This window comes from Corvus hawaiiensis, chromosome 16, assembly GCF_020740725.1.
Source record: "Corvus hawaiiensis isolate bCorHaw1 chromosome 16, bCorHaw1.pri.cur, whole genome shotgun sequence".
In the NCBI taxonomy this organism is placed as follows: Eukaryota; Metazoa; Chordata; class Aves; order Passeriformes; family Corvidae; genus Corvus; species Corvus hawaiiensis.
The window spans coordinates 745,045-770,898 of record NC_063228.1 but is presented as its reverse complement, the minus strand read 5'-3'; the positions used below and the strand labels follow the sequence as shown (position 1 = coordinate 770,898).

At 42.4% G+C, this 25,854-nt stretch overlaps 1 protein-coding gene across 4 annotated transcripts in view; it reads right to left on the bottom strand.

The window, feature by feature from the left end:
• The window catches only part of XYLT1 (xylosyltransferase 1), a 170,914-nt gene that overhangs the window by 141,535 nt on the left and 3,525 nt on the right, over window positions 1-25,854 (bottom strand). The gene's annotated exons all lie outside the window — the stretch shown is intronic.

Below are 25,854 nucleotides of genomic sequence, written 5' to 3'. Positions count from 1 at the left end.
GCAGAGCTCATACTATCTGCAGACAGGGATTTCTCAGGAAGCAAGAAATACCATTGTTCTAAGCTAAGCAGCAATTTAATTAATGTCCTTCTGATCAGTTTTAATGGACTGAAGGTTAAGAAACTTCATTACCTTCTTCAACATGTGCTAATCAGGATCTTTAAATAGTAATGCATGGGCCTTATCCTCAAGTTCTGCTAAAAAAGACAGCTCATTTCCGAAAAAGGAAGCAAGGAAATGAGCCTGTGAATTTTTGATTGCTAGCTGAGGAAAAGCAATACACAAAGCCCGAAAAAGAAGGAGTTACAATGCTGAAGTGAGATGACTCAGAGTACTGCAATTAAGAGCTAAAACCTGCAGACAGCCCTCAGGAGGACAGGAGCAAAGGCCAGGGTGGTCTGGCTCACATCAATCCTGGCTGTGCTTTTCTGGAAGTAATGAAACATCCAGATAAGAAGATCACCGATGAAGAGATAAAAGTACCATAAAGTAAGGTTTGAAACATGTAATTAATAAGTACTTCACTGCAGAAGAAAGGAAGCATTACTCTTCATGAACACTGGGACTCATTCATTCAAACACTGATGTGCTCAGCACTACCCCGATACAACCAAAATGCCTCTTTACCATTAAGAGGTTTTAATCCTTCACTCCGTTTCTACTCACAGATATGAAAGGCTCCACTTCAGAGCATTACTCTGCAGTAAGTGACCATTAAAGATGTCCACACCCCTCCCACCTGGAGACACACTGCAAAGTTTTTTTGACCAATGCTCTCACAAAACTTCAGATGGACTGGATTATTTTCCTTCCTATTCTGCATCACAACAGCTTTGAAAACCTGTCTCTGAATTTACCAGAGCAAGCCCTTTATGCCGTCAATAACTTTGTTAAGGCTGTAAAAAAGACTTAAGTCTAAATTTCTCATGAAAAACTAAAAATTAAATTTTAAGAGAGACCTCTACATTCAGTAACATGAGTTGACCACCTACTCCGGAGCCAAAAAAGTCTAATTTTAAAAATGCTTAACACTTTATAAATCCCTTTAACTATTCAGTAACTTTGCCTTTTGTACTAACTTCTCCAAAATCCACTTTCTTACTGCATGGGATGTAAGAGCAATTAGAATGCTCTTTCGCATGTACATCCTGGGAGGAAAACAATGCCATATAAATCAGACTTTTACTGAACAGGGAGATTATTGTATCACTTTACAGCAATCTACTACAAACTAATTCCTTCCAATTTAAAGCCAAGTATGCCAGCTGATGGTGTCTTAGGAAAAGAACAAGTATCAGGCAATGAATAAACTCTAATGGCAATTCAAGAACAGGTCTTGAAGGCAAATCCTTCCATCCTGCACAATCAGTCCTTGTTAATGGCAAGGCAGAGAGCGCTGACAGTGCAAGCACTCGCTGTGCCGGCATCCCATAGCATCAGCACCAGGGCTCTAACTCTGTTATTCCCCGAGGAGCAGCAATCCTCTCTGTGCAGCAGCAAGGCAGTGTGTCCAGGTTCTGCACTCTGGTGAAAGGAGGCCACTGGCTGCGGCTGCCAGCAGGCACCGGAGCTCGGGCAGCAGCCCGGACACAGCGGCACGGACGGGGCTCCGGGCCAGGCTGCTCCCACCTGCGACACCTGGGGACACTCAGCACCGGGAGTAGCACACAGGGAGTCGGCCAAGTTAAACAAATGATGATTATGAGGCTTTAAAAGCAGTTATGAATGTTACCGGGCCTTGCTTTTCCTTGGACAAAAAATTACTTGACTGAACCCCAAAGAAAGCTGGGACCGACTCTTGAAATTAGCAGCTACCCAAGAGAGCCAACCTTCAAAACGCAGCTGAGACAGAGCTAACCGGAGACACCAGCTGAACATCTGCCACACTGTCTCTGCTTACATACCATTTTGTCTGTAGTGCTTGCAAAATACTAGCCAAAATCTTTCTCTTTTCACTACACGAAACAACGGAGGTATTTGCTTTTCAGTTTTTAGGAGGCCACCAACAGTTTTAGTGTAACCATAACATTTTGAATAGTATTTTCCAAGTTCTTTTTAATGGACACAGAGACACAAACAGGCCATTGAAATTCACAATATGAAACAGACGCATATGCAGTGTACACCAGATCTAAAATTTTGCACCACAGTACATTTAAATATTTCTGAGCTGACATCAGACACTGCTTAAATTCCATGCAGATACCCATATCTCAAACCTCTGGGCAACTTCTGTATCAAGAACAAGTTGCAAAGGGCAGTGGAAGGTAACTAGACACGCTCAGGGCAGAAGTGGAAGCCATCTGCACTAATGCAGGAGCATGGGAAGGAGAGACATTCTGCACTGCTCCGCTCCCCAGGGAACCAAAGGCAAGGCCAGTCAAGTCAGCAGACCAGAGTTACCCCATCCTGCTTGGTCTAGTGCTCAAAAATATAAACAAATGCAAAACAAAACAGTGGTGTTAGAGAGGCAACCTAATTTACAAGTCTTTTTTACTGTCAGGTATGAATATCAGTATGAGCAGGAGTCTGAAGTATGCCACCACAGAGTAATCTGAAAGTGATAAAAGATCTCCAGCTAAAAAGAAGCAAAGCCCTCCTACACCTCAATATGTAATGCAAAAGCTCTCTACTTTGCTTCATACAAAAATAACAGAGCTAAGTTGATCAGTCACAGACTATCAACTAATGTGTTCTTATTCATACCCTCCCCACAACAGCCAACAGCTGGAAGCCACTGGTACCACCTGTCACAGATGACCTGGCACACCATGGCCATTTAACCATGAAGCCAGCTCAGGGTCACACACATGCTCCTTAAAATATTCTATATACTGTCATTAAAAACTGTGGCCAAGAGCAATTTGAATTGTGTAGCTCACAAAGTCACAACTGCCTGCCCACGTATCAGAAAATAATAAGGATAAGCAACTTATTAATAACTTAAACCAACCTCTACAGAGTGCTTAGCAGGAGAGGACTTGTTTGGGATTTCTGCAGGGCGCATTTAAGTATTTCTGCCTGACGTAGCTGTTATGTCAGTGAGGTAACACAGCAGAGCTCACTGAGTTTAATTTATGCTCACTATGCAAACCACAGCCAGCTGTGAATTTAGTAAAATCCTTGTTGCAATAACCGTGTCACTTCAAGCGTGAAAGTTGTACTTCCACTTTCAGGCTTAGTCAGCTCATCTAAAAAAAAGGAGGGGAGGGTTAAGACAATAGTGTTAATAGTGTTTAGGTGATCAAGTTGAAAACATGAGGAACCGAGTTGCTCTTACAAAGTAGGCCTGCTCCTCTTTGCATGGATCCAGAAAAATGAGGGCACATTCAGGCAGCCAAGAGATGAGGTCTTGATTTCTTATTGCAGATCTGCCACCAAGCCTTTGTGAGGCCTCAGGCGTACCTTTTGTTTCCTCATCAGATGTGGCAGCATATTCATACACATTTACAAGGCGTTACACTTGTAGTGAGGTCAAAGAAAATCAGGAATCTTTTTACCAGATAGTTTTACAGATTTCCAGCATTACTATGAAGTGGATTACTCTAACCTAATCCAATCTAAAACAATTTGATGGGAAAAAAACCCCCAGATATTTCAAGTTCATACCACAGCCCAATCTCAGCAAAATATCATAGAGGTACCTCCTTTGCCTGAAGGCTTTTGCCCTTTCGGAGTTCAAATGCTTACCACAAAAACAGGTGTGACAGCATTTCAGAAAAGGCTGCAACCCCATTTTCTTGTCAAGTTGCAATCTGTTGTCTGCAACAGAGCAACTGAAATGACAAACATTACTTTTGTGATAATCTCTGCAAGAAGATTTATCTTCTTTTTCAAAATCATGTAATATGGCTTTACCCTAAAGGGATGACACCTGAAATGAATATAATCACAACTCCTCATTGGCCTATTAAATCAGAACTGCAGGGAGATAAAAGTTAGCAATAAAAAATTAACTTAATTCGTACCTAAAGCTGGGTAGAAATTTCACTGTATTAGCTGAAGTCAGTTTTCAGCCATCCCTTGCTCTCTGCCGTAGTAAACTGCATCCTACTAGAACAACATTGTGGAAGTGAACCAAGCTGTAGCACTGCTGCCTCTCAGACATGTCCCAGCTCTCTGCAGCTGACATCCACTGCAGGGTGCCTGGCCCATGTCCTCATCGCCTGCCTTGCCCCAGGGAGCACAGCCACACAGGGCACCACAACACTGACACCTATCCCAAACCCAAACTGCTAAGTCAGGAATTAACCCCAGATCCCATGCACGGCAGCATCTCCTGAGTAAATCTGCAATACATCAGACTTGCTGTTGTTTAAATGCTGCGTTTGTAGAATGGAGCAATAAAACTTCTTGCAGGTAATGCTGGCAGGCCACTAAGTGGGAAAATGCATGAGGGGAACAAGGGCATCCCAACATGATGTAAGTGGGAAGCAATGGTGATCCCAGTGAAGGGATCTGTCCTGAAGGGATCTCACTGAAGGACACACAGCTGAGGCTTTTGAAAGGAGCCAACTTCACTCAAAACTAATGGCATCTGTATGCCTAAGTGTCAAACACTCTTCAAAATTACAAGTGTTGACAAATAGTCAGCTGGAACTTAACTAAAAAGTGGCAAATGCCCTCTGGATGGTGCCAGAGATCTGCACTCTACTGAAGTTCTTGAAAACTGTGGGTAATTGCACCCATAATGAAGTGAGCTCCACGTATGTACCCCAAAAATCCCAAACCTCAGCTTGGGAGCAGTCTTCACTTTAAATCTTGTGTCTTGACTGCCTAGCATCACATTTCAGCAGAAAATCAATTGGAGACAACAGAAGAGTGAGAGAAAAAAATAAAATAAAATAAAATAAAATATACTATCTGCTTCTCACACGTGATATGGGCTCATCCCTGTCAATGAAAACAGCCAAGATGCTCCTAATTGTGTCTGTGTAACAACTGACCTTTAAGTAAAAGTCACTTCATTTCAGAACACTCAAAATTCCTGAAAAATAAAATAAATCTGTTCTGTCAACAGAGGACATGTCATCACAACAAGCAGATATATAATGCCATAGGCATCAGCAGCAGGAAATTGTTTTCAGCGCTACACAAACTACATAGATTATCTGAGCAATTATTTATGCAAAGCTGTGAGGTGCTGAACGTACACCACGGACCATGTGCTGAGCTGGCCAACTTCAGCCACTACAGGAATGTAAAGCAGCCCTCAGCGAAAGGCAGCACACAGAGCACCCTGCTGATGTTTACAGGGGCAGGAGGCGCTCCTGCAGCACCCTGGCTGCGTTCAGCCCTGGCCTCACTGCAGCACACATCTCTACAACAGTGACAACTTTCTTACAACGATGTAGCCCAGTACAATGACACATGTTAAATATAGCCACGAGAGAGCGGGGAGCAGAAATCCATGAATAACTGTATTGATTGCAGTAAAGAATACCTGGACGTATTTGGAGTGGAGACATTTCCTGATGAAATTCTTTCCATTTGGTAAAAACACAGATGTTGTCTTACACCTTTCCACACACTAAAACAGTAAAACAAAACTCCAGACACTACTGTTAGAGTTCGAGTAAGTATCTGCTCAACTACTGTTGCAGACAGGGACAGAAAATGGATCTTGCAGCACAAAGAAAATTTGATGCTTTGAAATTAACCATAATTCTTAATATCAAACAGAAGTTGAAAAATTTGAATTTAGTTCTATGAAAATTCTAGATAAAATTTCTTGAACATTTTCTATATTTTCACTTTAGGATGTAAAGAGTTTAATGCCCACATTATCCCACATGTACAGTCATTACCAGGTACTGTATATTCAGATTATATTGTAAGTGGTAGGGTAGAACAGAAGATGACAACAATGCCAGGAGGGTGGCAGTGCAGTAGTGCCTCTTCTGGTCTCAAGTTCTTTAAAATCTCACCATGAGTTTTCACACGTGAATATGTGCTATTCTCAGCAAAACAGCATTTTCCAATGTTAACTGCTCTGTTAATAAATAAAAAAGTCAGATATTCTACACTGACTGCCCAGTCTGTATGTGAAATTCCTCAATACTCTGGCTGAGACACAGGCTAAGGTTGATTTTACTGCCCTGAAAATTCAGGCAGTTACTTTATGCAAGTATTACCGGTTTCAAGAATTCACTCTATTTGCCCACAAACGTTAGGAAACTTCCCCAGCGACAACTCTGCTCCTCCGAAAGGCAGAAGCAGCACTTTTTAGAGTGACCATTTAGGGGTCCACAACAGTAACTTGCCTGCCACATTAACCCTTAACACTCCCAGCTTTGTGTGCTGCTGGTCCAATTTCCCCCGCTACAGAAGCTGACAGGAGCCGGAGCTGGGCGGCTCCACAGCTGGGCCATTTTGTGCCATTTTGTGGCCAGCACGCAGCACTTGGAGCAAAGAGGAACTGGCTCAGCCATGGCCTGGCCTCGGGGGCAGGGTGCCACGAGCACCCAGCAAAGCTGGGCTGAGGCTCCTCACAGAAACCCCGAGGAGGAAGCGCTGCTGCAGCAGCAAGAGTGCAGCACACACGGCTGGGATTCACAGGGGGAAAGAGAAAAACTAAAACCAAGAGTGGTCAAAAGATGAGGAACAGTGATAACAGCGAGGGAAAGGGAGGAAGAGGTAGAACTATGACATCAGATAGTAAGTTTAAAAGTGGGAAGCTGAGAAAGATTTTTACAGGAAGCACAGATGGGAGCTCGTCTTCTTGAGCATCTACCTGTCTGCAGGGGCTGGCAGAACACAGTGAGGCACCCAACACTAGCATCATCTCCATGACAGGCACTTCAGCAAAAATAAAATCTTTCTCTTCCTGAAAGCTTCAGCTCTGCCCTGAAACATAATCCTGTGCTGTTTGCTTTTCTGCTCGTCTCCTTCCATCAATCATTTCGAGCACTAGGAAACCCACAGTCGTTGCTGTACCCAACACAGTTTTCATTAACGATACCTCTGCTACCTTATCCAAAGGATCAGAATCTCAAAATCTGCATTGTAGGACACATCTAAACTCCCTTTTAAAAAAAGGCCTACAAACACATAATGAGCATGCAATAACCTATATTGCTGCTTTGTTTATCAAACTTCCTCAGGGAATCCTCTGCATAACATTTAGAATCCCTCTGCACAAGACTTTCAGCCATGCATGAATTAGATTTGCAGTGAAAAACTGTATGAGAAACCCATCCTTTTCTCAACAGGCAGGTGAAACAGCCATGTTCTAGCACAGAACAGCTCCCCTATACCCAATAAAACTCTTGCCTTGTCATTTACTCACATTTAAGTGTTCATCTTTCTGTTACCTAAGCAGCAGCATGGAAGGCTTCTGTCACACTAACCCATACCATGTGAAACAGAGGTTTTAAGCAGGTGAGCAATGTTGAAAGTATTTCCAAATAACAAAGTAAGGAGCAAGAGTAATACATCCTAATTTGGGGCTTGGGATCATCACCTTACACACAAGCCTGCTGCAACTGAGACATCAACACCGACACAATGATAGCTCATACCAACTCATTGCTGTAAGACAGTGCTTGCAGTGAGCAGGGTATGTGGGCAGGAGAGTACAAATGAAACCCGCAGGTGTGCAGGACACACAGCCTGTTAACTTCAGATGAGACTGGCAGGAAAAATACACAGATGAAGACAGAGGCTACGCACATTGTTATCAAAGCCCAGTTAATTTATTTTTCTGTTCATCATGCCTAGAATGTTTGGGCATAAAAAAAGCAAATTTATTTGTTTTTCCAAAGCTTTTGTTCTCTCTGCTCACACACATGCAGGTGAGACAGTGTTTAATGCCCGCAGACGCTCCAAGGAGCCCCTGCCTGAGCAGAGCTGCTGAGGGATGCGATGCTCAGCTGCCCTGGCCCTCCGGGGCGGGTGTCCCGCTCCTGCTGCTGCTGCTGGAGCTCCTGGAGCAGCAGCACTGGGGGCATGGAGAGCCCACTGGCACAGCCTGCCCAAGGCAGGTGCACACAGGTGGAACTCTGATGGGCTCCCCACCACGCCTCTGCAGTGCCAGGCTTTGCAATGTACAATTTTAACAAGGCTGGCTGCTTTTGAGACACTGGGAAGGAGCCAATATTTGTAACTCTGGTTTTACACGATGACTGAAGTGGCACATCCCAAGCAGTGCCTGCAAAGGACCGTCCGAATGCAGATCAGGCCACAGTGGCCAGAGATCCCGGAGGGGGGAAAGCTGTGCAGCTCCATCACACAAACCCATCTGACAGGAGCTGGAAATAAAGCCTAACACAAGTTTCTCCCTGACAGAGTCCACACCAGCTGTCTTGCTCTCCAGAGAAACAAAACAGGCATTTTTGTATGGAAACACTCTGCTCCTTTGCCTCCTGAAGACTTTGAAATCACGCACACTTATTAGTTATTCCATGCAGGCGTGTGAACCTTTGCACTTGGATGTTGAAGGAAAAATTTACCCTTGACATAAAAATCAATCACATTAACAGTGCAACTTTCCAAACTCCTGCAGGTTCACTCCAAAGAGAGCACTAACTCTTTTCTTAACTTTGAATGAGTCAGATAAAGTGTCTTCTCGGGGCTTTGTTTGTAGGAATTAAGCATTTATGTGAGATCCCTGAGAATTTTACGGAACAGCATTTAACAGAAAATTAATGTTCGCAACCAATTTTTATTTGAATTTGTATTCAAAACCACAGCATTTTCTCATGGCATTGTAGCAACTGTTTCAGAGCTTCCAAACTAGGAAAATTTGGCAACTCGATCAGAACTTTTGAGGTATTTAAAACAAAAGGATAAAAGGCAATGGGAAAAGTTTGACAAGCTGATGAATAATCAGAAAGCTAAAGGAAGAACATCTTAGCAGAAAATGTTACAAAGAAGTAATTTATTCCTCCCGGAGTAATACGCCTCTATGAGATAAAATTCAATTTTTAAAAGGTTTACCATCCCTGCAGTTCATGGCTGGGTTTAACTCCCATAGTCAGGAAACCGCAGCATTTTGTTGTCAACGTGACTCTGCATTTCTGAAAGCAGCAAACAGCAACATGTACAACCCATGTCTGTAAATCAATCTGCTGGGAGACAAGAAGGGCTAAATGAATCAAAACTCCTAGTAAATAGTATGCTGTAGAATATCTCTTCAAAGATGGATGCAAATAGAGTAACAGGGCTCTGAAGACAAACTGGTAGAGCAATGTAAAGGTAAACTGCACTAAGCACGATTTCAGGAGGTTACAATAAAGCTCTAAGAGTCTTGCAGTCAAATCCAAGATGTTTGAATAGAAAGCGAGCAGCCTGCCTCTGATGTTAGCTCCATAAAAGTCCTAGGACCAATTACCTTTGTTAAAACAGCAGAACAGTCATTTGGAAGAGGCACTTTCCTGAACCATTTAGACACAGGGAGGAAGGGGAGAAAAAAATGAAAATCTGGAAGTGTTTGGAAAGCTGCAACTAAACATTTCTTTTCTAATAAACTGCAGTTTCCTGAAGTCAAACAGATATTTATGCACAAAGCTGCCTTCAAACCAGAAGCACATTCTCCTCTCTGGGTTTGTTTGCTTTGCCTTTTTTACAATACAGACCATCGTTACACGTTACACAAAAGCCCCTGAATAACCCCACTGGGAGTGGGGGCCTCTCTGTGCTGAACATAAAGTAACATTCCTGCTTCAAAGAAAACTTACAAGATCCAAAGAGACAAAAGACTCAATCCAGAAAGAAAATGAGGCACAGAGGCCACCAAAGGCCACAAAAAAAGGTCAGCAAGAATAAAACTTCTGAGTTCTGTCCCCTTGTATCCCGTATTACCCCTGCAGAGTCAAGAGGTCTCCCAGCACCGACTGATCCTTTCTCCCACTCCCAGTAATAAACTGTAACATCCTCTGAAGTCAGGAGGAGACACAGGACAGTGAGAGAAGCTACTCTTGCACCGTGCAGAACAAGACTCATCCGTACAGGGTCTGCCTCACAAGGCTGAAGTGTAGAGTTCACTTCTCTACAGGAACCAAGACAAAGATCACTCTATATTTAATTTAACTGAGGTACAGTTACTACTGCAGAGGTGCTGGACAACTTCACTGAGACCCGAACTGCAACTTGTAACATTAATTTGAAATTCTTGCTAGAACTCAGAAATTCAAGGTTTATTAAATTATCAATGCTTTCGTAATCAAAAAATAATTCAGGCTATGAGTTAATTTGAAATTATAAAACTACAGACTCTTCACACAGTATTAATTTATCCATCTTTGGCTGCTTTATCATGAATAGTGATTGGTTCATTATATATTCTTACCCTAAGATACATTTTAAATATGGTTTAAAATTCTAAAGACGGCATTACCAACTGAAACGTGGCAGCAAGAACTAATTTAAACAGAGAACAAATAATGAATACCGTGATAGTTTCTGAAAAATTGCCAGATGACAAAGAAAAACTAACAAGGTCAGGACCTCACTTGCTATGTCATCTTGTATTTCTCCAAGTTTACTACAGGACTTAATCTGGAACATAAAGTCACATACTTTTCTAACTGCAAACATGTTCTGCTTTCTGAGAGAAGGCTCAGAGGCCACTGCATGCTACATTTTGCTGTCCCACCTGTCCTTTCAATTTTTTCAAGCTAGAAAGATGCCAACAGGCAACAGGAAATACAGGTGCCAAAAAAGTAACTAAGAGTTTCTTTGTGCATCAGGTTTTAACTGGCATCACCCCCTCCATCCAACGTGGTACTTCTGGTAAGTAGCCTCAGCTGAGGTTTCAAAGTTCCGCCCAGTATCACTCAACCGTAAGATGCTCCAATCACTCCTTACCAAGAGCACACTCAATCCTTTCTTCATGAAAACATGCCCTGTCTGCTACTGAAAACCGACTCATACATACAGGGAAAACACTTCTTCAGTATCTCCTAAAAGTAGAGGAACAAAAGCAAGCCAAGAAAGGAGGATCAGCTATTTATCTGACAAAGATTTTTAAAACAGCTTTTAAAACAAAGCTATCATCTTGGTGATACTAAGAAGTGCTACCAATCTTATTCTGGATTTCAGAACCTCAGAGGAAGCTCTCAACAAATGCACTGCAACAATAAAAATGGGCAATTTATTTTTAATATTTATTTATAATCTTTCAGGCAATGCCCAATCATGGCAGGATGCTGCTGCTCACTTTCTGACAGCTTTCTCTAGCAGTGTCCTGTCAACAGCTCCAGAATGGAATTGCTCATTACTATCCTGCAGACCCATAATTCCTCACCTCTTTATCATCTATTTTGCTGATAACTTCTAGCAGACCAGCAGAAGTTCATTCTCCTTTGCAGAAACTGAACTGTTTATCCTCCAAACTCCTGATGACACAAACAAGCACAGGCGGGAAAAACACAGAAATTGGCAAGAGATGAGCAGGATCCCACTACAACCTCTATAACCAAGGAGACTGCAAATAAATACAAGATATTCCACTTTTATGCTGTTAGAAAGGTCACCAGATTACCAACATTTGTTTTAGATAAAGACAGACTACTTCCCTTTCCAAATCTTTACTGCGCTTTCTCTTTCAGCTATAAAAGAAAAATTTGTGCCAATTACATATTTTGTCATGGAGTGAACATGAAACAAAACTTAGTTGGCAGTTTTTGTTATAAATACCAAGGAAAAAGGTTTCAAAAAGGAAAAAAAGGAAGTAGAAAGAAAGAAAAGGCAGACACCACTTCTCAACTAACAGAAGAAAATGTAAAGTTCCTTTAAAAAAACCTGAAGGCTTTACACAGTTTTAACCCGAAATCAAATGTGACAAGAGCTGTTGGATGTGCTGCAAGAGACTAATAGCAACAGTTTTGTTAAGAATAAAAAGCTGGTTCGTCACAGCAGCACAGCTCTGCACACACCCTGTATCTCCAAACACCTGAGCTGTGTATGAATACAAATTTCATCTTGTTATTTGCTGAAGTTCTTTTTCCTCAAGATTTACTCTCCACAGATTTAGTGTCCTCGTCTTCCTCTGTGCAACAAAACAATGTTCACTGGGAATCTAAAGCTGCTTCATGCAGCATCAAAGTCGTACATCAATCTTTTTATACAGCAACTGGGATGGGCTGGCACCCTGCTGCCTTTCAGGGAGAGCATTCACCCCTTGATCTCTGATTTTCACATGGCAAGAAATCCCCTCCACCATACAGATATGCATATATATGTACATAAGCATATCTGTGTGTGTATATGCATACATGTAGATAAGAAGATTTGAGTAAGGGTGGTTGATTTGTCAGCAAACAGGGTGCAGGGGAAAAGCATTTATTCTGAGTGCATTTGTTTATACCATACTGGAGACAAGTGCGTTTCATAAGCAGGGAGAAAGATCCATAAATGCTTTGCATTGGCAAAAGAAGCCTAAACATCAGCTCAGGATGATCTGCCACGGTATAAATGTCACAGCACAGCACACTGCACTGCCTTAGCTCAGGGCAGAGCTGGTACTGCCTCTTTGGCCATGAGAACCAAAACTGAACTTGATTTCGAGCAAGAAATGTTAAAGGAAACATCAACCTGAGCTTAGAGAACAGAATGTGAACTTGGTGAAAGGCTCCAGGTGACTTTGACTGCAGTCAGTCACTACCAATCACTGCTAAATATTTCAGGTCTTACAGCTGTGCCAGGACTTTGTAACTCAAAGGACAAATGCTGGAGCAAACAAGCCTTAAGGTGAAATCTTAACTCCTTCAGAGTAATAGGTTGGACTTGATGATCTCAAAGGTCTTTTCCAACCTAGTTAATTCTGTGATTTGGTAATTGGGAATTTTCCACCAGCTTCAGAGGAGTTGAGAATTCGCTACATATTGGATGCTGCATATTAAAGGATAAAGGACATTGTCATTTTATTTTAACTCATAAGTGATCTTGAAAAGATAGAAATTAGAAATATCAAGCACAGCTAACAGAAACATTAGCACCATATAAAGCTTCTGCACAGTGATGTGGATGAATCACACACAATGTGTCAAGAACAGTACTTCACCTAAAGCCTCCAACTACCTGTCTGCCCTTTGATATTCCAACACATCACAAGCACAGACATGTCCCACTAAGGCCAGAATATTACCCTGTGATACCTGTACTAACTTCCAGTTCCCCTAGAGACTCTAGTCTTCATTTAAGAGAATTCAGCATTAGAAAATTCACCATTTTCCTAAGAAATTCCTTCCCCACTGAATTGCTTTTACTGTTAATACAGTTTATAGTATTTCAAATGCTGTTTGCAACCTTTCCATTAAGGCAAATCATATTGTGCCACCATTGTAGGGCACGAACTGCAGTGCTCTGTGAGACGATGTTGATAAGCCCTCATTCACATTACTCACTACCTGAAAGGACTGTGAGTTCATATCAAACATGAAGCATTTGCCAGGGTCCCTTGCTGCACAAATAAAAGCTACATGCTAGAAACCCGTTTCCAGAGGCAATATGCTAAGCACCAGCTACAAAGACACTCTACAGAGTATGCAAGTGCATAGTGTGAATTTCTACAACCACTTTCTTTTGCTATTGATCAAAGTTGGTCTATCTCTGCAGAAAGGTGACAAAACTGTTACTCAAATGCTCAGAAACAATAAATTATCTTTGTTCAGAAAAGGGACGGAAGAACAGAAGTAGAGATACACATCAGTGAGAATAAAAAATGAAAGGGAGAACAGGAAAATCTGCTCTTTAGAAAGAAGAAAGGTGCGAGCAGAGAGGGAGCACAGACGTGGATATGAAAGCAAGTTTCCATGGCATGCTAAGGGAGAACCCAAACAGCAAGTTCATGTCTGCAGCAGTGATGAGCTGTCCTGCAGGTGAATCAGCCCCGCTGTGCGAGATGAGGGTGGCTGAAGGTGCAGCATTTCCGACCCAGCTGTGGCCAGGAGCACGGAGCCCTGCCTGGGGCCAGCGGCCACTGCACCTCAGCCTGCCGGGGAACAAACCAGGATGCTTTCCACAAAAAGGGATTTGAGGATAAGCACAGCAACAGAGTTACCAAGAAGTCAGCAGCTAGTAGCATAGTAACAGAAATCAGCTTTATTTAATAATTTAATTTAATAATTTAATTTAATAATTTAATCCTACACAAGTTGCTTCAAACTTCTCATGAGCAAAATGACTAAAGTTACCTTCCAGTAGCAACTGATACCTCTAAAATCCATGAAACACGCAGTCTGAAATTGTTATTAAAACACGAGTCCTTGCAAACATATGCCAAGTCTTTCTTTTTTTTATTTTTTTTAAACTCAACAGCAGGTCCTGCAGCGACAGATAGAGTCTAACTGGTCAGATTCCTCAAGCTTGTTCTCTTAACGCACTCCTGCTCTCCTCTGCAAACCATGACCTCACCTGCAGGCGAGCTGTGAAAGCTGTCTGAGGTCAGGGCATCCTGGAAGCACCCTCTGCTCCCAGAGCACATCCCCCGCTGTGGCGCAGCTTCACTGAAGATCTGGACATCGTTTCTGGCTTCCCCTTCACACCTACATGGTCAAACTCTGCTCTGTAAACCTAAAAATCTTAGTCTCACAAGAAATTGCCTAAACAAGGAAAGAATTGCAAGAAGAGTAAGCAGAGAGGCAACTTGACCAGAGTGATAGCAAAGAGCTGCTTTGTCACTAACTACAGACTGCAACCAATTCATAGTTATTTCTCTTTCATCGTGTGAAGAAAGTTTCTTACAAAACTGTTAAAACTAGCACAACCTGTATTTACCCAGAATTAAAACACCTGTAAAGTGTTTCTATACAGTACTGATTTTGATTCTGGTTTGCTCAACTATGAGCCACATAACTGTCCCCCAGAACTGCAGGCAAATGCCTGTTCTCATGGTCACTCCTCCAAGGATGGGACTTGACCTCAGCAGCACATTGCAGCACCCTCACAGCATTTCCATATGGCAAGAAATGAGCTTTTGGCTAATTTAAACATACCTGGGTAATTCAATAAGTGGTTAATAAACTGTTAACACAAAAGGTATTACTCAGCAAGCCTGTTCAACTTCACAGGAAGTTTCCTTGGGGAGGACTGAGTTGTTTGGTCCACAGATTTCTGCACACAGGAGTTTAAGTTGCAGCTGAGCAATGCCTTGAGTAACGTCTTCTTCTTAATTGTATCACCAGCAAGGAAACACCTGTGTTCATTTTGTTTATTCAGCAAGCTTTAGAGCATTAGGGATAATAGAAAAGCTTCTTCTCAAGGACTTATGCTCACAATCAGCAACTGGAATGGCCAAAGGTTTGGGGGTTTGGGTTTTTTCCCCCTTCATACACACACAGAAGGACTACTTAAGGAGATGGGTAATCCTAAAAGAAATATTAGTCTTGCAACTAGGTATGTTCAGAAGATACTTTTCTTTATGCTGATACATGCAAACCAAAGGACTTCATAAATATCTGTGTTAAATCCTTAAAATGCACAGAATTGAAGCAGCATAAGCTGCTTCCACTGCTGGCAAGCGAGCGCTGAGCTGTGGGAAACATCACCTTTCACTGCCTTCCCCCAGGCTGAGCACAGGTTTTGGGCCACAGATGTGGCAGCTCACAGAAAAATGATCCCGATTACTGATGTAGCAGAAAGAAGATAGAACAGGTTCCATCCACCAACTGCTCCAAAACAGAACCAGCTGCTGCAAAGCAAGCCAGGCACAACCCCAGCCCGTGGCACTGGTAACAGATCTAACCATCGCTGTCCAGACCTGGACCATCCATCCCACCAAATCAGGGCCTTTCAGACAGCTGAAGCAGGAAGGTCTCTTCTCTTGGGGCAGGAAAGGTCCCTGCACAACCCACCTGGGTACCTCGAGGGCTGGCAACTGTTCTGTCAGAACTGGCAAGCGACAGTTTTAGGTTGGGCTCAAACGAATTCAAGACTCTGAAATGGAAACAGAGAGAAGAGCTGCCTGCTTCTGGGAACCCTGCACAGGGTGATGCCAGGCACATGACTTACACTAAAAAGCTGTACACAATAGCCACTTTTTGCACTGCCTTTGCAATAAGAATTTGTCACAGCAAAGTACATTTACGCCATCTCCTTAGTCACAACTCCCCTTAGTCTCCTTACTCCCCAACAGATATTGTGGCAAAAAAACATCTCATGCTTTTCTTCAAATACACCTTCTCTTCTGCATTCCTCAGTGAGTCACTTACCAAGTTATGAATGCCCTTTAAACCTTCAACCTCCTTTGGGTGACTGGTCTACCCAGGACAGTCACCCGGTCACTAAAAAATCCCCAAACCACAAACAGACATGGACGTGTGGCAAACATCACTTCTCAGTGCAGCTTCAATACATGTGTTTGTTGTCTGCCAGGCAGTGGTACACACAAACCTGGTCCCTATCCAGTGACTCAGTGCTTCTGTTTGACTGGGAAGCAGAGACAACCAGCCCCGTGTTTTCCTCCTCCAGGAGGAGGCCACACAAGCAGCATTCTGTAAAGCTGGGAGTTGAATCTACATCCACTTGCTGCCACACAGACAGAGCACCTTTCTTCTAGACCCTGAGGCTTTGTTTAATTTTTCATCAAAGTTAGGTTCATACAATCATAGCATCATTTAGGTTGGAAAAGACAGTAGGATCTTTGAGGCCAACTGTTAAAAACACCATAAACCAGCCATTGAAGCTGGCACACTGTACAAGCTGAACACAAGACAACAACATAAATGTTTGCACTTTAGCCTCACACTGGCTGATCCCTGCGCTGATCATCGCTTATGGGTAATTTGGATATCTCCTTAGGCAGGGATCAATACATTTAAATTAAATTCTAACACAGGTAATCCACTTGAATACAAAGCAGGCATTTTAAGCCCATTCAGAAACCCCACCCATTCCCTCCAAATCTGGCCCAAGGAAGTCCACCAGTTACACACATGACCTCTAAAAAGCTGACTGAGAGAATCAGAGCTAAAGCAAAACGGAACAGAGATGGATTCAACACACCTGCCATCAACATAGTATTTCCATAATGCAAAACTCAGAGTGCAGTCCTCCTGCATGAGCATCCTTAGTAATTCAGCATGGGATGAAATTATTAACACTGCACGAATTTCACCAAGACCAAACAAGGCCAGGAATATGAAGAGCCCTTAAAAAAAAAAAAACAAACCAAAAAGCTGAATTTTAAGTTCTTGCACTCGTAAAAACACTAAAAATGGAGAGTGATTGTTCAATAATTCTACCACTGCCAAGAGAAATATGCAGGGACTCAAGCTGTAACTGCCCAGCACCATGAGTCTCTCCTATCACAGGTAATTCCATTCAGAACACAGAACAGAAATTAAAATAACACTATATATTAGTTTTACAGAACCAATATTTATAAAACCCACTTAAAGAAGTACTGCTATCAAATACTTTCTTTTTTCTTTTTTTTTTTTCTAGCGACATGGAACACTTTAGGACAACAGAACAACCTTTATTTTAAGACTCTTTTCACTTTAACAATTTAAATGAAAATACAAAGGCTGTATAAAAAACCCACCCTAACACAATGATATTCGTAAGACTATTCTTGACTGATTTTACACCCATGTCTGCCCTCCACGTCCTAATGAAGACACTCAGTGGCTCTGAAGAGCCACAGGTTATTCTCAGTGTGCTGTTTCACTTGAGCTCTTACACATCTGCATCTTCATCCTACAGCAAACAACTGAGCACACTGAAAAAGGTGAAATTTAGTTGACAAAGGTGTCTCAAAATCAGTCCTGTACAAAAATCTCTCACACGTTATGCTTACACAGGATAATGATCAAAGGTGGAACTAACCCTAAACATGAAGATTTTCTAAAAGAATCTGCTACTAAAAGAGCATGAACTTGATGAAGTGATGACTTGCCACATCCTAGACTTGTTTAAACTGCATGCTGTAAAGAAAAATATTTCTAAGCAACACTCAGTCTGGGAAATTCTATCTTGAACAACTCTTGCTTGTATTTGACCACAAATATTTGACCACTATGGAATACAGGTGTGCATGCATGCCTCTGTTTGCACACGAGTTGCAAACCCGAGTCCTGAACACGTTTTACTCTAGTAAACAGGAAGGGGAGAAACACAGAAACCACCAAACCACCAACTCTCTACTAAAGAAATGATTCTAACACCTGTGGTATCTCTGTGTTGCTATGAAACTACCATCCTAACCTTAGCAACAGATTCAAACATTTGAGGATATATTTTGCTCTCTGTAGGCAACATAAAACAGGCAAATGCTGCAGAACAGGTTATTTCAAGCCAACAGGAAACAGTATTTCAAACTGGACAACACAAGTTAGGAAGAAAGCAACTCACCAATGACAGCAAGCAGGGAAAACAAAACCACACCAATTTATTCAACAGTGAAACAGTATTTCATAATGGAGTTACTATTTACCAAGTGTGGAATAGAGACCTGAAGTACTTTCCTCACCAGTTACATTAATCCACCTCCTAACCAACACAGTCCCAGCTGAGCTACTGGAGTCACTGCCAGGGACTTCCAGCTGGAGCAACCACTGACAAAAGCCCCAGAAACAGGAGGGAATTGTTCAGGGACGAGGAGGAAGTGAGTACACGAGACTGTGTTAAAACTAAGAACAATATACAAACATTTACAAGCAAACAAAACACACAGCACCTCGTTCATTGCCTACCAAAAGCTTGACAGCACTGAAGCTTAGGTGGCAGAATTCAGAGCAAAGCCTGGCTGGTTCTGGCAACTAAACTGGAAACACACCCCTGAGGTTGAATCCAGGAGAGTATGAAATTCAAGGGCTTCCCTTCACTGATCCCTTCCAGGTGACACCCGCTCCACAAACAGAGAGCATCTAGAGCATTTCATGAGGCATTTCACTGGAGCCCTAACCAAGGGGAGCAAGCACCCCAAAACTCACACTCTAGATGCCCACTGCAGCTTCACACGGTGGGAGCAGGAAAAGGCCAGTGCAGTCTGCTTTTCTTAGACATCCAGGGATGAAAAAAAACAACTTCAAAAGAAAGCAAGGAGAAAAAATACTGTATTTTTTAACTGGGGCTTGAGGGTGAAATCACTGTTTACACTGTCTGTGAAGTGAGCAGGTTTGAGACCATCATCTCCTAATAAATAGTCATTATTCACTTGCAGTCACTTAGCACAGGAGGTCACGCAGGGGCAGCCTGGCCAGTGGAAATGTTTAATACTGAATTACATTAGAGAGGCTCAGGACAGTCATCACAGCTACAGTGCCACCTGCAAAACCCACCCAACTTTCCTTTGGTTTCAGTACCACTGAGACCTGGCCTGGGCTTTGGGGATGAGATGATGTGATCTTGCTATGAAGGCGAGACACAGCAAACGTCAGAGCTAACAACAGAAAGCCAGATGGCCCTGAGCTTATTGCACCATTTTATCACCGTACTGCTGTAAAACACTATCACCTATTTTGATCACATCTCTTATTAGAAACACGAACACAGGGATGATGAGCTGCCTGTAGGGCAGGCTGCACAGGAGTCTCCAGCTCTCTTCTGGGGGGAGCCACCCAGCACATGGGCAGTGCCACGTACTGGCACACGACATGCCAAAAATACAGACAAACACCCTCATTTGTGTGCACAGAGCTGAAGGAGCAGGACTCAGATGGCTTTGCTCAGATGTTTCATAATCCTCCTCCCCCTGTCCTCTACTCAGCAGTTCAGTCAGAGCCAACTACAGTTACAATTATTGCTATAATTATTATTTTAATAAGAACCAATGACTTATCAAAATATTGCGCTGAAGACTTGCACATCTTTTGTTGTAAGACTGCCAAAAAGGCAGTTCATTGCTGAGGTACTGCTCCATGTACTCTGCTAGCAGGCAGCACCTCCAAGTTTCTATTTATGCCACTGAGTGACTAAACTCAAGTGAATGCCAAAACGTAAGCAATTTGAGGCACAGTAGCTGTGCAAAGTATTATTATTCTCCTAGTGTATACACACTAACAGCTTTGTTTACTACATTCACTCCTCTTCTGCTTGTTTGCTTGGTTTTACACACTGTAGGCCAAGTTGCTGAACTTAGAAGCCATAAGGTAGCCACCTGAATTCTTATTTACATATTTAAACAGCTGTCAGGCACCCACAGCAAGTTTTAAGTGCATAAGCAAGCCTGTAAGCATCTAACTCAATATACTTGGGTGCCTAGATTTATCTCCAGCTAGCCAAATGTGGATCTCTGCAGACAAGCTGCTACCTTTCGTGAGAGTATTTTTTTCTCTAAAGCAGTATTAGCTTGATAACAGATTATTTTTTATTTACATGCTTGTTCAAGATGACTCCAATCCAGATCTCTGGTAACGCTCCATTTCTACAGAGAAGTCCAGTTTACATTTTCATAATTAGCAGATGGCCATTTATTTAGTTGCAGCTGCAGGTACACTGCCACACTGAGAAAAAAGTTCCTTAGTTTAAACAACTGAGGACACTGGCAGCTGTGGGACTCCTCATCAAGGGTGGGGGGCAGTTGTCGCCCTGCTGAGCTCGCAGGTAGAACATGCAGAACTCTACCTGCCTCTGTGACGTGTACTTGTGCAATTCTAAAGAACAAAAAAATTCCCATGAAATGTCATTTTTCATGACCCTCTCCCAGGTAAGGGTCAACAGGCTGGATGTAGTTTCAGGGAGCTTGCTTCACTTTAGTCAACACACTCACGACCTCAAACGCGTTTTCTTTCAAAGAAGACATTTTAACTGAACCGTGTGTGCTCCTGAATCAGAAAGAGTGCAATTATAAAGAACAAAGATAACTAGAAACAGGCTGAGTTTTAAGAACAAAATGAGAGACCTCTCAGAAATTCAGACAGCATAAAATCCAAAACTGACCACCACAAAAAGTCAGTGAACAGCATCAACTTGAAGAAAAATACTCAGATTCCACCAATATAACTGAACCAAAAAAGCACATCTGAAGGGCAAGCAAAGGCTGCAGCATGAAGCAGGAATGAGTGTCCATGACTCATTCAACCAAATCCAAGTTAAACTGAAGTTTGCAGTGTCATTCAGCTTTGTAGAATTGTTTTAAATAAGCATCCCACTTACTCTCTAATAATAGAACAGCAACAGAACAGTAGCTTGAAAACAAAATGTATGTGGGAAGCATTCACGATCTGACCTCAGAGTCAGCCACACACTAGTGTGAAATCTTTTTTAGCTAACTTTTTAAATTAACCAGTATTCATTTATTGGCTTAATTTCATCACAAAAAAAAAAAAAAAAAAGGCAGCAAATTATAGACATGTTATAAATAGTTTGTCCCTTGGAGAAATTCTCTAATAATCTCTAAAAATAACAAGTCACATGATTTCAGTGTCCTGTACAGACCCTTTCAGTACTCAGCAAGGTTACACTATATATGTTTAGGTAATGTTGCTCAATTTTTATATCCATACAGTTATAAAAGCCTGGTCTCTTCACTTTTAGTGCATACTCACACTCAGTAAAGCCTTCATAAAGCTGTATTTGATGTAAAACTTGGGAATAACTCCACAGGAAGCACATGTCCACAAGGCATCAGAACCATTTTGTGCTTCCAAGTATACTTGGTCAAAACCAGCTGGGCAGCCAATTTATAATGCTAGCCTCTTGCTGCATTCTTTCTTGGTCCATCCACGCTAATGATCCTTAGACTCATCCCATCCTTAGGCTGTACAGTGCCCATCACAGAGGAATTCTGACTGGAAGTCACTGAGGAGGGGTTTGTGGAAGTCCTGGGCTGAACAGGTGATACTGCAAAGTTCCATTTGTGACTCTTGTTAACTGCTAGCAGCTATAACTTGCTATTCAGCCTGTAAACTCTTCAAGACAGGGACCTTTCCTCACACGTGTCTGTGAAGCTTCTAGTGCCCAGATGGTGCCATACAAATGAACAATAATTATATTTTCATGTAGACCATTATTGTGCATAATGTAAATTACTTTCACTGATCCAAGAGGAAATAATTTTCTCATTTCGAAATGAAAAGAGAGAGTAAAAATAATGATTACTTGTTTGATGCTAGTATTATAACAATAATTACATTTGTGGGTCCAGAATCTCCAGCTGGTCTGTACTGACTTTAATGGAGTTATACCAATGCATGGCAGCTGACAAGCTCCTGGTCCTTGCTGAAGATCTCAATTGCTTCACAAGAACAGATTCCTTCACAAGAACACTGCTTCCATGAAGGATGGGATGTTAATCAAGCACACTTTGCAGACTTGGCCTCTGAAGGAACAGATTCCTACATGCATGGCAGGTACCTGAGCATCACTGCCACGGCCCCCTGCCTTGCTGGCCCAGAGGAGCAGGCTTTTGTACAGCTGCACACTTCAAAAGGGCTGAATTGCCTTCTGGACACACTCATCTCTATCCATGAGAAGGCCTCAGGCCCCACATGCTTGTGAGATTGACCCCAGGCTTAAGCACCCAAAAGAAGACAGCCATAATCAGCAGCACCAAATATGAAAGCAAAGAACAAAGTTGGGACCTGCCAGGGCCTGGCTCCACTGGAGGAAAGAGATAAAACACACAATTATCAAGACCAAAGAGGACTAGTATGGAGCACCAATGATTGAAAAACCCAAAACTACATGTCACCCTTAGTTATGTGGCCCTAAACACTGTGCTAAAGATGTCAAGAGGTTACTAATGAGAGTAGACAACCAGGACTTTCCCCGGTCCCACAGAGCAGTCTCCCATTCAACATGTGCTCTGTGGAACAGCATCAAAGGCCTACCATTACTTAAAAAAACTGAAGGACTGAACTTCCAAGTCTAAAAATCAAACACTTGAAACTGCTAGTCCTGAAACTCTACTCATATGAGCAGTTATAAGCACCAGAACCCGTGTGCCCTCTGAGCGTCCGCACAGGGATGCTCCTGCATCTGCTCGAATCAGACATCCCATCAGCCATAGCCAAAAGAAAAAAATACAGGACATTGTATTCCAATTAAAGAGTCACTGCAAAAGCCTCAGGAAAGTGCCAGATTTAATTTTAACACTGTAAAGAAAAATTAGGAAGTATTTAATTGAAATTAATCCTTGAGGTTATAAAATTTGACTGTTCCTACAAATTAAGATCACTTCATGCTTTCATTGTACTCCTGGTCCTTCAGCAAGCACTAATACGATGCCATATCACAGATCACAGACTTCCAATGCTGAAAGGAAGAAATATTTTGAAAAATATTTCTGAATAGAGCCAAAACATGTGGCAGGTAATGAAGGCCTTTTACACCAAAAAGTACCCATTTTGCAATAGCTGATGGGAAGTAAATGGGATTTGTACATCCCCTGTACAACAGCTGGTCTCCTCTTGCTAAAAAATTAAAACGCTTCTATTTCAAAGGGAACATCTGCAAAATCCCATCACACATTAAGGAATAAAAAAAAAAAAAAAAAAAAATACACCAGTGGCCTGAAAAAGGCTTCCGATGCATTTCATATCATACATTCCCACATTCCTGCAGAGAAGATGCTGAACAAGGGAACTGCTGCAGGAGACCAACAATCTACTCTGGCTCTAACACTCCCCTTAAATGATGCATACATTAGTTCTCTTACTGCAAAGATTTGTTTGTTTTATTAACGGGTGCCTTGTTAAGTGCTAAGACTTTGTAAAAATCATTATGCAGCTTCCAGCTGCAGATGTATTGTCTCCCCCTTTGCCATTACTAAATGATGAGTTGTCTCCATTCTCCTTCTCGATTGTTATTAAAACCATAGTGCAGTACGATTAAGCTCCTGATAATAAGTAGAACTGTACTTAACAGTCAAGTCAGTACTATGGACCCATTCTCTTACAAATATATCATTTTTGGCCACATAGTAGCTCGATGCTAATAATTTTATTCACAACACAGGGTACCTTAACTAAGGTGTTTCACTAAGCCCGGTGTACTAAAACTAGAGAGACTTAATTTCCAGAGATTGATTCACTCTGGACTGAAGTTTAACACACAAATGATTAGCTCATATTAAACTTCTTTGCACCTCTCAGGTCTGGAAATTTTTTTGAAAACTAGTTTTCCCTCATTTCTTGCATTCAGATTAAATTACTGAGGCCACAGTTCTACATCAACAAGCTGCTTAGAGGGGAAGATATTTAAATAGGTACTATTTGGTTGTGTTTACCTATATGGAACCTATACATCCACTGATTCAAGCAAAAGGATAAATCAGGGGTGGAATAGTTCCTTCTTTCTTGAAAACTCATTTGTTTTATGAAGCTTAACAGCTTATTTTACACTTAAGTGCAACTCTGTAGAGTGAACTCCCAGGGACCCCAGTGACTCTTCCAGCAGCAGCACAACTCCTTGCCCACAGCAGAGGCACACCCGCAGCCACCCCAGTGCAGAGCTGTGCTGCAGTGCTGGTGCTGCACTGAAAGCTGTGCTCCATCCAGAAACTCACTTGTCCCACACCTCCCACACGATGCTCAGCAGAGGGTAGGTCTGGGCTGTGTGTTTGCTTCTGGCAAAACAGTGCTGGGAATCCACCTGCAGAATCTAAACATTCCAGGGGCAAATGCACTTCAAAAGAAAACTCTCGTTTCCAAACCTTAAAGAATCCCAAGCTTTTATATTATACACAAGGTGAATTCTGCACTGGTTTTAGTTTGGGGAAGCATTTGGACAATGCTGGGGGAAATAACTGATGGATGAACCTTAGAGGAAGTGGAGTAAAGCCTCCTGGGTTTTCTTTGCTGTATGATTCCCCTGGTGTTTTCCAGCTTTAGAGTTTCTGCTTCTTTGCTTTTAGTTACAACAACTGACCACAGTTTTTATAATCCTTAGCGTGGAGCAGAGCAGCCCCTGGATGCCTTTCCTAGCTTCAGTAACCAACAGGGATTACAGAGTTTAGGCACACATTGTAATTACTTTTTGCACCTTTAACCTGGCGGAGCTCAGCGCACATCACCAGGAGGTGACAAGGAAGGAACAAGCAAGAAAAACTGGGCTCGAGTACGTTCAGCTGATCAACCCATGGAGGCCCCAGCCTTGCTCTCCACATTGCCAGGAGAAGATGAAATACCACATTTTCCCCTACAGATATGAAATTAAGGAGCAGCACTGGTGATCCTCAGGACTGCCCTCCCTAGCTTAACTTTTGCTTGGAATTAAAACTGCTCACTGACCCCAAACAGACTTTCTTTTCATTCTACAGTTCTCAACATTTTGAGCTGTCGATATATTTGGTTCCTCTGACAGCTTCATGCTGAAAGAAACATACCATTTCTTTAAAAGAACACACAAAATTTCAGACTGAAGAAACGCTTTGATCCCACACCAGCAGGCAAGAGCTGTATTTCACCGAACTGACACAGTAACAGGCACTGGCATTTCTGCTTTATGGCAAAACAGGCAGCAGTGAAAACCCAAGGCTAGCAGGAGGCACAAAGGAGCAGCACGTACCCACAGTCAGGGCCTTCAACACCCAATTCCACGGCAGGGCTGCAGCTGGGCAGCACAAGCACACCCCTGCGACACACATCTGCCTGTCAGTGCAACACCACAGCAGCACATGCTTTGCTGTCACATCCCTCTCATCCTCAGCAGCCCCAAAGCAGGGATTTGCATCCCATTTTCCTCCCTCTCAGCTCCCAACACACATCATCCACAAGCCCCTTCCAGCATCGCTAGCAGGCTGCAGTAAGGAAGCCCGAGACTGAGCAGTATGCTTGCAGTATTTGCACAAAAAGCTGTAGCATGCTTTCCAAAGATAAAGACCCTTGCATAAAAATCAACCCATTCTCAGAAGGGAGCTTAATTCTTCTGTGCTTTTGACACTTGAGTTAGGCTGCATGAATAAAGCTCGTGCAAAGGGTGCAGCTGCAAGAACAGTTGCAAGTACCCACTGAAATCACTGCTAATGAC